The 12,895-nt window shown below is 47.0% G+C and overlaps 1 protein-coding gene across 5 annotated transcripts in view; it reads left to right on the forward strand.

Annotated features, from left to right (window-relative positions):
- Nucleotides 1-312: 312 nt before the first annotated feature.
- The window catches only part of PPEF1 (protein phosphatase with EF-hand domain 1), a 152,179-nt gene continuing 139,596 nt past the window's right edge, over nt 313-12,895 (forward strand). The window contains exons 1-3 of one of the 5 annotated variants that reach the window (XM_054676257.2): nt 329-596; nt 10,546-10,639; nt 12,580-12,704. The gene's annotated coding sequence lies outside the window, so the exon portion shown is untranslated. Of the gene's footprint in view, nt 597-10,545; nt 10,640-12,579; nt 12,705-12,895 lie in introns of all 5 variants that reach the window. The other 4 variants (XM_054676259.2, XM_054676256.2, XM_024353137.3 and 1 more) reach the window with 4 other exon arrangements.

Genomic DNA, 12,895 nt, shown 5'->3' on the forward strand with positions numbered 1-12,895 from the left:
AGGACAGGCCTAGGGGGTGCAAATGCCAGGGCTTCCGTTAGGTCTCCTTGGTCTAGGGCTGCAGGGGTGGGGGGACGAAGACGTGTAGACGGGGCCACCCGTCTGTGGCTTCCAGGGTGGCAGCGGCCCTGGCCACGTGATTGAGGGGCCCAGTGCAAAATGAAGATGCCAGGCCCCTTGTTAAGTTTTTGGGAATTTCACACGGTAACAGCAGAGTATTCAACCCGGTGCGGGGTCCCTGACTTGCTTGCAGGACTGTAGTCTGGGTAACGGGCTGGGACCCTCCATCACAAAGGGTGATTCTTGTTTTTCATCGTCAGTGTCATTTGCCTTTTTCAGGGCTTCCAGGTGGATCTTCGTCACCACCCTAGGATTGCTCACCATTCTCAAGCTTGAAAACCCACCTGTAATCATTTGGGGGGCGGGGGGGGGGGCATCTTTAAGCGCCCAGGTGAACTTGGTCTGCAGGCAGCAGCTGTCCTTTTCTCTGGATCTTCTGCTGAGGTCGGTAGGTTGATAAAGTGATACTGATTTTGTGGCAGGAACTCCCTTCAGCCAACTCCTGTCTTCCTGGGAAGGCCTCTGGAAGAAACCAGGTGGGTGCAGGGAACACTAAGGTGGGGGTCACGATCTGGATGTTCGTCTTGATTTGGCCATTCATGAGCTGGGTACTCGAGCTAGTCAGTTCACCTCCGGTCTCAGTCTCCTCCTTTGTAAATACAAGGGTTGGACTAAACACGTCCCCTTTCACCTCTGGGTCTCAATGTTATGCCCATCTTCCACGTAGGAAAACGGAGGCAGTTATCTGCCATGTAATCCCCCCCCCACACACACCCCCGCCCCCCGCCCAGAAATAGAGGCAGGCCAGCTAGTGGCGTGGGTTTTTCTAGTACCCGTTTCCCGATGTCCTCAGTTAGCTCCCTGTCATATTCATCATGGGGCCCCCTTCTAGTCTGCTTTTTTGGTGAGACGTTTTCAGAGGCCTCTCGAGCGCTTGATGCCTAGATTGTGGGCCACGAGATGACCAGAGTGGCCAGCCACCGGCCGGAGGATAAATTCGTGAGAGCTCCACGTTTCCCACTAGTCAGTGAGCCTCAGGACTCCTGGGAAGCCTGATAATAAGTGTATCCCACCTGTTTCCAAACCCCTGGCGGTCGAAAACAAGACTGCCAGGAACTGGCCCTAAAGTTACACCCACTGGTTGTGTTTTGGATGGTGTCTCTAGGAAATGCATTGCTCTCCAGCCCCCCACATCCCGATTTTTCTGTCTGCCCCTGGGTATAAAGGTATGTTTGCCAAGTTCCCACACTTAACCTCTGTGCAGAAAAGAAGCTGGTGTCCCTCTGTTGCATGCAACACAGGTATCTGCCTTTGGTGAAAAACTCTTGTTCCTTTTCTCCATTCCAGGAGGGAAACTGTGTTCTGTTCTCCCCGCCGCCCCTCACAAGGTGTCATCACAATCTTTTTTTTTTTTTTAAGACGGAGTCTCGCTCTGTTGCCCAGGCCGGAGTGCAGTGGCACGATCTCAGCTCACTGCAACCTCTGCCTCCCGTTCAAGCAATTCTCCTGCCTCAGCCACCCAAGTAGCTGGGATTACAGGCGCCCCCCCACCATACCTGGCCTACTTTTTGTATTTTTAGTAGAAATGGGGTTTCACCATGTTGGCCAGGTTGATCTCAAACTCCTGGCCTCAAGTGATCCGCCCACCTCGGCCTCCTGAAGTGTTGGGATTGCAGGCGTAAGCCACCGCGCCCGGCCCCACCCAGCTCAAATTCTGTGGTCATTTTTATCACTTGCTTGTTTGCCCTTTCATTTCTTCCTTGTGCTTGTTGGTAAAACCACAATCTCTTACATCTGACTGTCTCCCTACCCTGCCCCTGAACATGGCCCAAGAAGAACACATCCAAGCTGACTGGTTTCACACTAAATTCATGACTGCTTAGCTCAAGTGAGCCCTTTCTGCAGTCCAGAATACATGTCCACTTCTAAGGACAGTTTCATGTCTTATCTCCGTAAACCTCCTGTACCCCCAACCCCAATCTCAGTTACAGCTGATGACCTAGCTTCCTATTGCGGTGAAAAAATGGAAGCAATCAGAAGAGAACTTCTGCAAGTCCCCTGCCAGCCACCGTCTGCTCTCGTGCTCTTCCTCTGGATCAGGATGGGTTGGGACTGGCTAACTGTCGTAGGAGGCTGTCCTGTGTATTGTAGGATGTTTTGCAGCATCCCTGGCCTCTATTCACTGGATGCCTGTCGCACACATCCTCCCCCACCACCCAGTTGTGACGACCCAAAATGTCCCCTGGGGGACAAAATCTTGGGAGTTCTTTGGCAATATCTGGAGACACTTTTGTTGGTTATGACTGGGAGAGGGGTACTATAGGCACCCAGGAGGGAGAGGCCGGGGCGCTGCCAAACATCCTGTGGTGCCAGCTACTCTGGGGGAGTGAGGCGGGCAGAATCCCTTGAGCTCAGGAGGTCGAGGCTGTTGTGAGCCATGATTGCACCACTGCACTCCAGCCTGGGTGACAGAGTGAGAACCTGTCAAAAAAAAAAAAAAAAAAAAAAAAGCCGGGTGCGATGGCTCACGCTTATAATCCCAGCACTTTGGGAAGCTGAGGCGGGCAGATTGCTTGAGCTCAGGAGTTCAAGACCAGGCTGGCCAACATGACAAAACCCCATCTCTATAAAAAATACAAAAAAAATTAGCCAGGCATGATGGCGCACACCTGTAGTCCCAGTTACTCTGGAGGACTGAGGCAGGGAGGATCCCTTGAGCCTGGGGAGGTCGAGGCTGCAACAAGCTGAGATCGCATCACTGCACTCCAGCCTGGGCGACAGAGTGAGACCCTGTCTCAAAAACGAAAACAAAAGCAAAAAAAAACGGGAAAAAAGCTCTTAATTCCACTTGCACCTGTGCCACTTCCATTTCTCTGCTCTCCTTTATAATACAATTCTTAGATTGGTCTGATGCTCTCTTCAGTTCTGTCCCCCCATTGGGACTTGTTCTAGCACTCCACCAAAATTCCTCTGATCCAGTGACTTCCACATTGCTACACAGAATAGCTCTTCCTTTTCATCAGATTTGATCTACTAGCAGCATTGAAAACAACCCATCACTCCGTTTTGAGGTACCCTCCCCTCGGCTTTTAGGATGCGGACCTCTCGCGATGTTTATTTCCTCTCACTGCATACTCCTTTTTGGTCACTTTTGCTGGAGCCTCATCTCTTTGACCTTTAAACACAGCTGTACCTCAGAGGTCTCGGTGCTTGGACTTCTCTATTCGTTCTCACCACCCCAGCGACCTCATTCAATCTAATGGCTTTCAATACCATTGAGAACCTAGAAGATTCCAGTGTGTATCTCTAGTCTAGACTTTTCTCCCAAACTCCAGACCTACATGTTCAACATCTCCATTTAGATGTCTGTTAGGCATCTCACATGTCTGTGTCCACGCTTCTGATCTCTGCCCCTAAATCCGCTTCTCTCTTGATCTGTTTTTCTTTTTTGGAGACAGTTTTGCTCTGTCACCCAGGCTGGAGTGCTGCAGCGCCATCTCAGCTCACTGCAACCTCCACCTCCTGGGTTCAAACAATTCTCGTGCCTCAGCCTCCCGAGTACTTGGGATCACAGGCGTGTGCCACCACATCTGGCTGATTTTTTTCTGTATTTTTAGTAGAGATGGGCTTTTGCTGTTTTGGCCAGGCTGTTCTTGAACTCCTGGCCTCAAGTGATTCACCCACCTCGGTCTCTCAAAGTGTTGGGATTACAGGCGTGAGCCACCGTGCCCGGCCTCTGTTTTCTTTATCTCAGATAATTGCAGCTTCATCTTTCCAGCTATTTAGGCCTAAAACTAAGAATCATACTTGATTCTTCTTTTTCTTACACCCCCAGTGTAATCTTACTAGCAAAGCTTATTGGCACCACCTGCAAGATCTATCTATGCTAGCTTTCTGTCATCTCCCCAGCTACACTCTAATCAAAGCCACTATCACATTTTGCCTGGATCATAGCCAGTGGCCTCAGATCTTGGCCTTTCAGCTTCTGCCCTTTCCCCCCTACAGACTATTCTCCACACAGTAGCCAGAGTGGTCCTTTCAAGATTCAGATTAGCTCTCATCATTCTGTGCAAAACCCTTCAATGGCTCCCTACTTCAACTAGAAAAGCTGAAGCCTTACAGTGGCCTACAAGGTTTGTGCCTCTCTGGTTATAAATCCTCTTACTGGCCAAGCACAGTTGATCATGCTTGTAATCCTAGCACTTTGGAGGCCAAGGTGGGCAGACACTTGAGGCCAGGAGTTTGAGACCAGTCTGGCCAGCATGATGAAATCCCGTCTCTACTAAAAATACAAAAATTAGCCAGGTATGGTGGCATGCACCTGTAATCCCAGCTACTTGGGAGGCTAAGATGGGAGGATCGCTTGAGCCTGGGAGGCGGAGGTTGCAGTGAGCCGTGACTGTGCCATTACACCCCAGCCTGGGTCACAGAGCAAGACCCTGTCCTCAAAAAAAAAAAAAAAAAAATCCTATAACTTTGCCTTTGCTTTGACTGCACTCCAGCCACACCGGCCTGCTTGCTGCCCTTCAGTTACACTAGGCCTCTCCTGCCTCGGGGCCTTTGCTGCTGCTGCTGCTCTCAGCCTCGAATAGTTTTTCCTTAGATCACGCTGTTGCTTGTTCTCTGACCTTGCTCGGGTCATACCCAAATATCTTCTCAGTGAGGCCTTTCCTGACTGTCTACTGAAAATTGCTATTATTCTTTTCCATTCATGCTAGAGACTCACTGCCCCCCTTTCCTGCTTATTTCTCTCTGCAGCACTAAATTTCTTTCTTCTCTTTTTTTTTTTTTTTTTTTTTGATACGGCATCTTGCTCTGTCGCCCAGGCTGGAGTGCAGTGGCGTGATCTCAGCTCACTGTAACCTCCGCCTCCTGGGTTCAAACGATTCTCCTGCCTCAGCATCCCGAGTAGCTGGGACTACAGGCACCTGCCACCACGCCCAGCTAATTTATATATATATATATTTTTTAAATTTTATTATTATTATACTTTAAGTTCTAGGGTACATGTGCACAACGTGCAGGTTTGTTACATATGTATACGTGTGCCATGTTGGTGTGATGCACCCATTAACTCGTCATTTAGCATTGGGTATATCTCCTAATGCTATCCCTCCCCCCTCCCCCCACCCCACAACAGTTCCCGGTGTGTGATGTTCCCCTTCCTGTGTCCATGTGTTCTCATTGTTCAATTCCCACTTATGAGTGAAAACATGCAGTGTTTGGTTTTTTGTCCTTGCGATAGTTTGCTGAGAATGATGGTTTCCAGTTTCATCCATGTCCCTACAAAGGACATGAACTCATCATTTTTTATGGCTGCATAGTATTCCATGGTGTATATGTGCCACATTTTCTTAATCCAGTCTATCGTTGTTGGACATTTGGGTTGGTTCCAAGTCTTTGCTATTGTGAATAGTGCCACAATAAACATACATGTGCATGTGTCTTTATAGCAGCATGATTTGTAATCCTTTGGGTATATACCCAGTAATGGGATGGCTGGGTCAAATGGTAATAGAGATGGGATTTCACCATGTTGGCCAAGATGGTCTTGATCTCTTGACCTCGTGATCCGCCCACCTCGGCCTCCCAAAGTGCTGGGATTACAGGCGTGAGTCACTGTGCCTGGCCTGCAGCACTAAATTTCTACATATTTACTAATTTATTTTGTTGATTGTCCCCACCATCCTCGACTGGAACGAAAGATCCATGAGGGCATGGATTTGGCTTCATTCTCTGCTGTATTACGCAGAGTCTAAATAGTTTCCAGCATATAGTAAGTGCTCAGTGAATATGTCTTGAAAACAATGTGTCAGTGTTGAGGGTGACTCAAGCCAGGGCAATGAGTTCCAGTAAGAGCTAATCCTGGATTTTTGCTTGACTTCTTGAGCAGAGACGTTTCCTAATTCACCCTGGACTTGAACGTGAGATGATGTAGAGGCTGGCACTTCTGCTGCCATCTTACTATTGCATTATATTAGGGCTCTTGGTTGCATACAACAGAATCCTCTTGTTCAAAATATTCACTTTTCTTCCCCATGTAGGATTTTGACACCATGGCCCCCCGATAGACTTGCCCAGGTGGCTTTGCTTTGCCCAGTTGAATGTGAGCAGAAGTGATGAGTATCACTTCCAAGCAAAAGTGTAAGAGCCAGTGTGGTGGCTGCTTCTGTCCTTCCCCTTTGCTGCAAGAAGAACAGCAATGCCCCAGAGACAGGTTGGCCTGAGTTTCAGAGGGAAGGCTCCATGTTACAGAACTGCAGCCCATCTGCACTGTCCGCGGAAATGGAGTGCAAAACAAACCTTTATCATTGTAAGCCACTAACGTTTGGGGTTGTTACGAAAGCATAACACCACCTAAGCGGCTTCAACACTCCCACAAGTTTAAGAGGAAAAGGAGTTTATTAAAGGACACCAGATGGCTCACAGGATCTCCAAGAAGGCCTCGGTGACTCCAAAGCCAGGAATGATGTCCAAATCTCACTGAGGGACTGCACCAGCGCAGGTGCGCACTGCTGCCTCCTCTGAGTACATATTTAGTAACTCAAACCAGTGTTGGAGCCCAGAATCTTGACCACTGCTGTCTCTGGAAACTGGACACCTCTGCCACTAACCTTGGCAGAAGATGGCCTTTGGGAGCCCTCCACGTCTTCAGGTTGCCCTCTTCTGGATTGAAGTCGCTGGCAGAGCTTAGTTTACCTGCCTGTGCTCTTGCTATCAAAGAGGCTGGAAAAGCAAATTTCTTGTTTCTACTTTGGCGAGGTAGGAGTCAAACAGGAGGAATTACCAAGACATAGGGAGGAGGTTCAGAAGTTAGTGAATGACCATGAAGCATGAAAGACATCCACGACCTGCTGGAGACCTGAGGATGGAGCGGACACCAAGGGATCCCAGCTGAGCAATAGAGCAGCTGGGTGCCATCACTTACGCCCCGACCCCAGTCATGCATATACCATTGACTCTTCAGTTATTTGAGGAAACCATTCCTTGCTTTGCTTAAGCCAGCTGGAATGGGCTTACTGACACTTGCAATGGAAAGAGTCCTAATGATCTATGTCTCAAATGGATGAGCGTTGGCACAGTGGCTAACGGTGGTGCCCTGGCTCAGATGCCTGAAAGTTTTGGTTGTTCTCAGTCCCCAGTAAGTGGGGATGAGGCTGACAGTCATGGGAATGGCCGCTTCTGGTAGGGTAGGTGTATTAGTCTGTTCTCACGCTGCTAATAAAGACAAACCCCAGACTGGGCAATTTATAAAGGAAAGAGGTTTAGTGGACTCACAGTTCCAATGGCTGAGGAGGCCTCACAATCATGGCGGAGGATGAAGGAGGAGCAAAGGGACGTCTTACATGCTGGCAGGCAAGAGAGAAATGAGAGCCAAGCAAAAGGGGAAGCCAAAACCATCAGATCTCATGAGACTTATTCACTCTCATGAGAACAGCATGGGAAAGACCTGCCCCATGATTCGATTGCCTCCCCTCCGGGTCCCTCCCACGACACGTGGGAATTGTGGGAGCTACAATTCAAGATGAGATTTGGGTTGCAGCACAGCCAAACCGTATCACCTGGGTTGTGGTTTCCCTGTCTGCTGGGGAGCCAGTAGTTCTCATGTACAGCAGGGCGCTTGCTCACATGTGGCACAGTAACCAGGCCAGGTACAATTATACGGTGGGCAACATGTCTGTGTCAGATACTGCTAGTTGCTTATCTACTAGCAGATATTGAGGAAAAGAGGAATATCCGTTCCTCTTTTCCTCAATAAGACAAGTAAAAACACACAGTTGTACAGTGCTTGCTGTGTATTAGGGACTATTCTAAGTGCTTCACTCGTAATAACTCATTGAATCCTCCTGAGAACCCTGTACTATTATCATAGTTTGCAGGTGAGAAAATCGAGGCACAGAGTAAGTTGGTAACTTGACCAAGTCACACAGTGACATAAAGAAGCAAGGTTCTAAGCCCAGACCATCTGGCTCCATGGGCTGTGCTTAGCCTCTGCACTATAGTGCCTGATTTTGTTTGCTTTGGTGATGTGTGTGGCTAAAACAGCTTCATTTCCTTGAAAGGAGGTAGACCCATTTGGTATCCCCCTTTTTGCCCATAGTTCATCTCTTTCTGCCTGGAACGTGAGTGTGGTGCTAGAAGGAGGGCATCACTTTCTGTCGTGATCACTATTTTGCACCCATGAGTTGACAATTGGGAAGAAGAAAGCTGCATGGCTTGGCCTAAAGAAGGAAGGTGCCTGGGTCCCAGCCCCAGATTCCCTACTCCAGATTCCTTGTGAAATGAATAATAAAATCCCTCATTTTTAATGCTACTGTTTAGTAGAAGTTTCAGTTATATGAGGAAAAATACAGATCCTACTGATTGAACCTTTGTACATAGCTCACCCGTAGCTCTCTCCTGTACCATTTTGACAATGTCTTTAATTTGTCCCCCAGCTACCAAGGGCTTGCCCTGTGTTCCAGTCCCTTGATGGAAGTTGTTCATTATCACATGCCTGCAATATGTCTGGGAACACAGTGTTGGGTAGTGCAGGAGCTTTTTTAAAAAAAGTATATGACATGGCCTCATCTCAAGAAGTCTGAAGAACATGAGTTAACCCAAAGGACTCATTTGTTCCAGTATATTAATGGAAGATAGTGGCTTGATGTGGTTTTCCTAATGTAGGATGTTACTAGATCTGAATTTGGGCCCGGTCTCCTTTCTCTTAAAGAAGAAACTTGACAAAAGAGAAGGCTGATGAGGGATAGGCAGGGTGATAAGCAAAAACCTGTCTAATAGGAAAGAAGGCCTCACATGGTATACCTCTCCAGACCAGTTATCTATAACCTTCACAATCACCCACAATCACTTTCAGTGAGATTACATTTCCTAGAGATGGCCACTCGAGAGAGAAACAGATGAGCTTAGAATGTTTTGTCTCCCCCTCTCTTACTTAACCTATCTTAAGATGTGTCTAGTATCTTTTTCTCTCTCTCTTTTTTTTTTTTTTTTTAATTTAAGGCAGAGTCTCACTCTGTCGCCCAGGCTGGAGTGCAGTGGCACAATCTTGGCTCACTGCAACCTCCACCTCCCGGGTTCAAGCGATTCTCCTGCCTCAGCTTCCCAAGTAGCTGGGATTCCAGGTATCCGCCACCACGCCTTGCTAATTTTTGTATTATTAGTAGGGATGGATTTTCACCATGCTGCCCAGGCTGATCTTGAACTCCTGACATCAGGTGATCTGCCTGCCTTGGCCTCCCAAAGTGCTGGGATTACAGGCCTGAGCCACCACACCCGGCAGAGATGTGCCTAGTTTCTAAAGTCACTCCCCTGTGACTAGGTAACTGAACACAGAACAATTTGACTACTACTGCCCACTCCTCTAGAGTCCCATTTAAAAGGCAACACCTGATAGCAGCCAGTGCTAATTGGTGATGGAAATGGAATGGGTTACTCCCTCGACTTCCACTACACTTACTGCCTGATTTGTTTCCACATGGATTCAACTGGGCACGCAATAAGACTTGCCTCTAAGCTTTCTGCACAGTCTGAGGGAAAGATTTCAAGTGTGGTGCAGGTGTTAAACTCCAGTCATATTGTGTATTTTTACTAATGATTTCAAGAATTGGGGATCTTTTGGATACAATTTGGGTAGAGTCCTAAGGCCATCTACAGTAATAAAAGCAAAACCAATTAGTAGGTTGTTTAATTCATTTAGAGGCTATCTGCATGCTAGCAGTTTTCCTCTGCTAAATCCTGTTAAGATGCAGAGGGTTCTGCCAGGCGCGGTGGCTCACGCCTGTAATCCCAGCACTTTGGGAGGCCGAGGAGGGTGGATCATGAGGTCAGGAGATCGAGACCATCCTGGCTAACACGGTGAAACCCCATCTCTACTAAAAATACAAAAAATTAGCCGGGCGTGGTGGCGGGTGCCTGTAGTCCCAGCTACTTGGGGTGCTGAGGCAGGAGGATGGCGTGAACCCGGGAGGCGGAGCTTGCAGTGACCCGAGATCTCGCCACTGCACTCCAGCCTGGGTGAAAGAGCGAGACTCCATCTCAAAAAAAAAAAAAAAAAAAAGCAGTGGGTTCTATTTTGTGCAGACGGAGTAGGCTGCCATGACAACTGTCTGTGAATATTATTTCAATATTAGTCATACATTTCCAGCGTCTGCTTCTGGGCTCAGCGTTCTTCTAAAGCCTGGATACAAATTTATTCTTAATGGACCTCTCCTGGACGTGTTTACAAAAAGAACAAAAACAAAACACTTTCAACTGGCTGACTTTTTTTTTCTTTCAGAAGAGAAATTTGAATGAATTCACACAACTGAAAATTGATTGTGAATCTTATTGTCATTTTTTCTTTTAAAAAGGTGATTGTGATGTGAACTTATATTGTGCTGGATTATAGATTTTACTGAATAGAAGCACTACACCAGGATTTGGAAAGTTCCCCTGTAGGCATGTAGTCCTTACAGTAAAATTATTATTTTTTTCTTCTAACAGTATCAGAAAGAATCTTGTAGTTGCCTGTGGCAGAAGATCCGACCCAAACTGAGCAAAACCAGTTTCAAACGAATCTGGTTTGAAACTTCCGAAGGTAAGATTTGATCCAGAGACTTAGGATGGAGGGCTCCGGCTCCATTTCCCTGCCTTTTGGTTGGCCCTTCCCCATGTATCAATTTCACCCCCTGGACTGGCTCTTCTCATGGTGAAACCTTGCTCAGAGCACCACACTAGGGGGAGATAAGTGAGTCTGTCCCAGCACTCTCTCCAGGTACCCCGAGATTCACTCATAATATCTTTCTTTAGCTATACGCCCACCCCAAACACTCCTTTTTGCCAGGAGAAGAGGATATGCTGTCTTAGGCCTGAATTATGTGCTTGTTCCTGAAAAGTTGCTGTTGCTTGGGGAGTGGGCTCGGATAATTGGCTTAAGTCAACCAGGGCCCGCGCTTAGAGTTGGGGGCTGCGTCAGTCCCATGCAAATCACATGGCTAAAAACAGGAAGCGGGGGTGATTTCGAAAAGGAAAATTGTGATTCTATTACAAGGAAGTTAGGGGACTATTTGCTAGCCACCTGGTTAGGGAACAGAATGCTGGCCTAATGATAATAATAATAGCTAACATTTATTGAATACTATGAGCCAGGCACCAAGCTGCTTTACAGTTGTATTGGTTAGAGAATGTGTTTGGCTGCCTGAAATAAGGTAAATAGAACACCAGGGGCTTAACACAGAGCGCTTGGTTTTCGTCCCACATGATACGAAGCCAGGAGATATACAGTGTCACGTTGTCATCCAGGTCTCAAGCTCGTCCCTCCATCCTGCATCATGGTTTCGCTCTTCTCAGTGTGAGGCTTTCTTCCTAGTGTGCATGAGATGGCTGCTCCTCCTCCAGGCATTGTGTCCTGGTTCCAGGCAGAATAGGGGGAAGGACAAAAGAGAAGAGGCTTGTGCCAGCTGAGTCTTTTCCTTTTTATCAGGAAAATAGCTTTTCTGGAAGCCTCAGCCCATAGATTTCTGCTTGTATCTCAAGGGCTAGAACTGTGTCACATGACTACCCATAGTTGCAAGGGAGCCTAGCAAATCAAGTTTTGTTGCCCGAACACTGCCACCTAGAACAAAACGGGGGTTTTATTAGTAAGGAACAGAGGGAGAATGGACAGTAATGATCAGTGGCTGCTACAATGTGTGTTAACCCATTCATTCGTTACATCAACCCAGTGTGATTGGTGCTATCTGTAGCCTCATTTTATAGTTGAAGCAATAGGCACAGAGAGGTTATGTAATTTGCCCAAGCTCACACAGAGCTGTTAAGTGGTTGAGCAAGAACTTGAACCCAAGCAAGCTGACTCTAGAATCTAATTCTAGTATGTTCCTAGACACATCCTGACCCACTGGCCAGACCACATTTCTTCTCTAGGATGTATATCCACTCGGGAAATGCAAGCCTCTCCTGGAAATGGTAGCTAATACTTGTTTAGCACTTTATAGTTTACAAAGAGATTGCCACTTATATTATTCTCTTTAAATATTCTTCTTTTTTTTTTTTTTTGAGACAGAGTCTCACTCTGTTGCCCAGGCTGGAGTGCAGTGGCACGATCTCAGCTCACTGCAACCTCCACCTCCCAGGTTCAAGTGATTCTCGTGCCTCAGCCTCCGGAGTAGCTGGGACTATAGGCGCACACCACCATGCCTGGCTAATTTTTGTATTTTTAGTAGAGACGGGGCTTTACCATGTTGTCCAGGCTGGTCTCGAACTTCAGACCTCAAGTGATCCACCTGCCTTGGCCTCCCAAAGAGCTGGGATTACAGGTGTGAGCTACAGCGCCCGGCCTATTCTCATTTTTAAAATGAGGAAACTGAGGTTTAGAGGAGTTATGTAAGTTGCCTAAGATCCCCAGGTTGAAAGTGGCAGAGCTGATATTTCCTCAAAATTATAAAAACTTACTCCTGTTTCCCTTTCTTAATTTTCCTGTTCTTCTCTGCACAGAGGAGTTCATTTCTAGTTTTTTTAAATGACAATATTTCACTCTAGGCCCTATATTAACTTCATAACCTTCTCACGAAAACCAATCCAGAGAAATCTTGGCTCTCTCGCCTACTTGTTTTCACATAGGCCACCAGGAGGAATGTGGCACATCAGTGGGAACTGTGACAGAAGTAAGTAATGGAGGCCTGGAAAGGGAGGTGGTTTTTCTCTCACATCATATAAAATCCAGAGCTTCCGTCAGAAAATGAAAGTGTTAGTTACAAATAGCTCTTATTGACCTGTTAAAGAGTTATTAAACATATAGACATTGCTTCTCATTAGTTACATCAGATTAATTTGTTACTTTTCTTTAAAACTATTT

This window comes from Pan troglodytes, chromosome X (genome assembly GCF_028858775.2).
Source record: "Pan troglodytes isolate AG18354 chromosome X, NHGRI_mPanTro3-v2.0_pri, whole genome shotgun sequence".
Lineage (NCBI taxonomy): Eukaryota > Metazoa > Chordata > Mammalia > Primates > Hominidae > Pan > Pan troglodytes.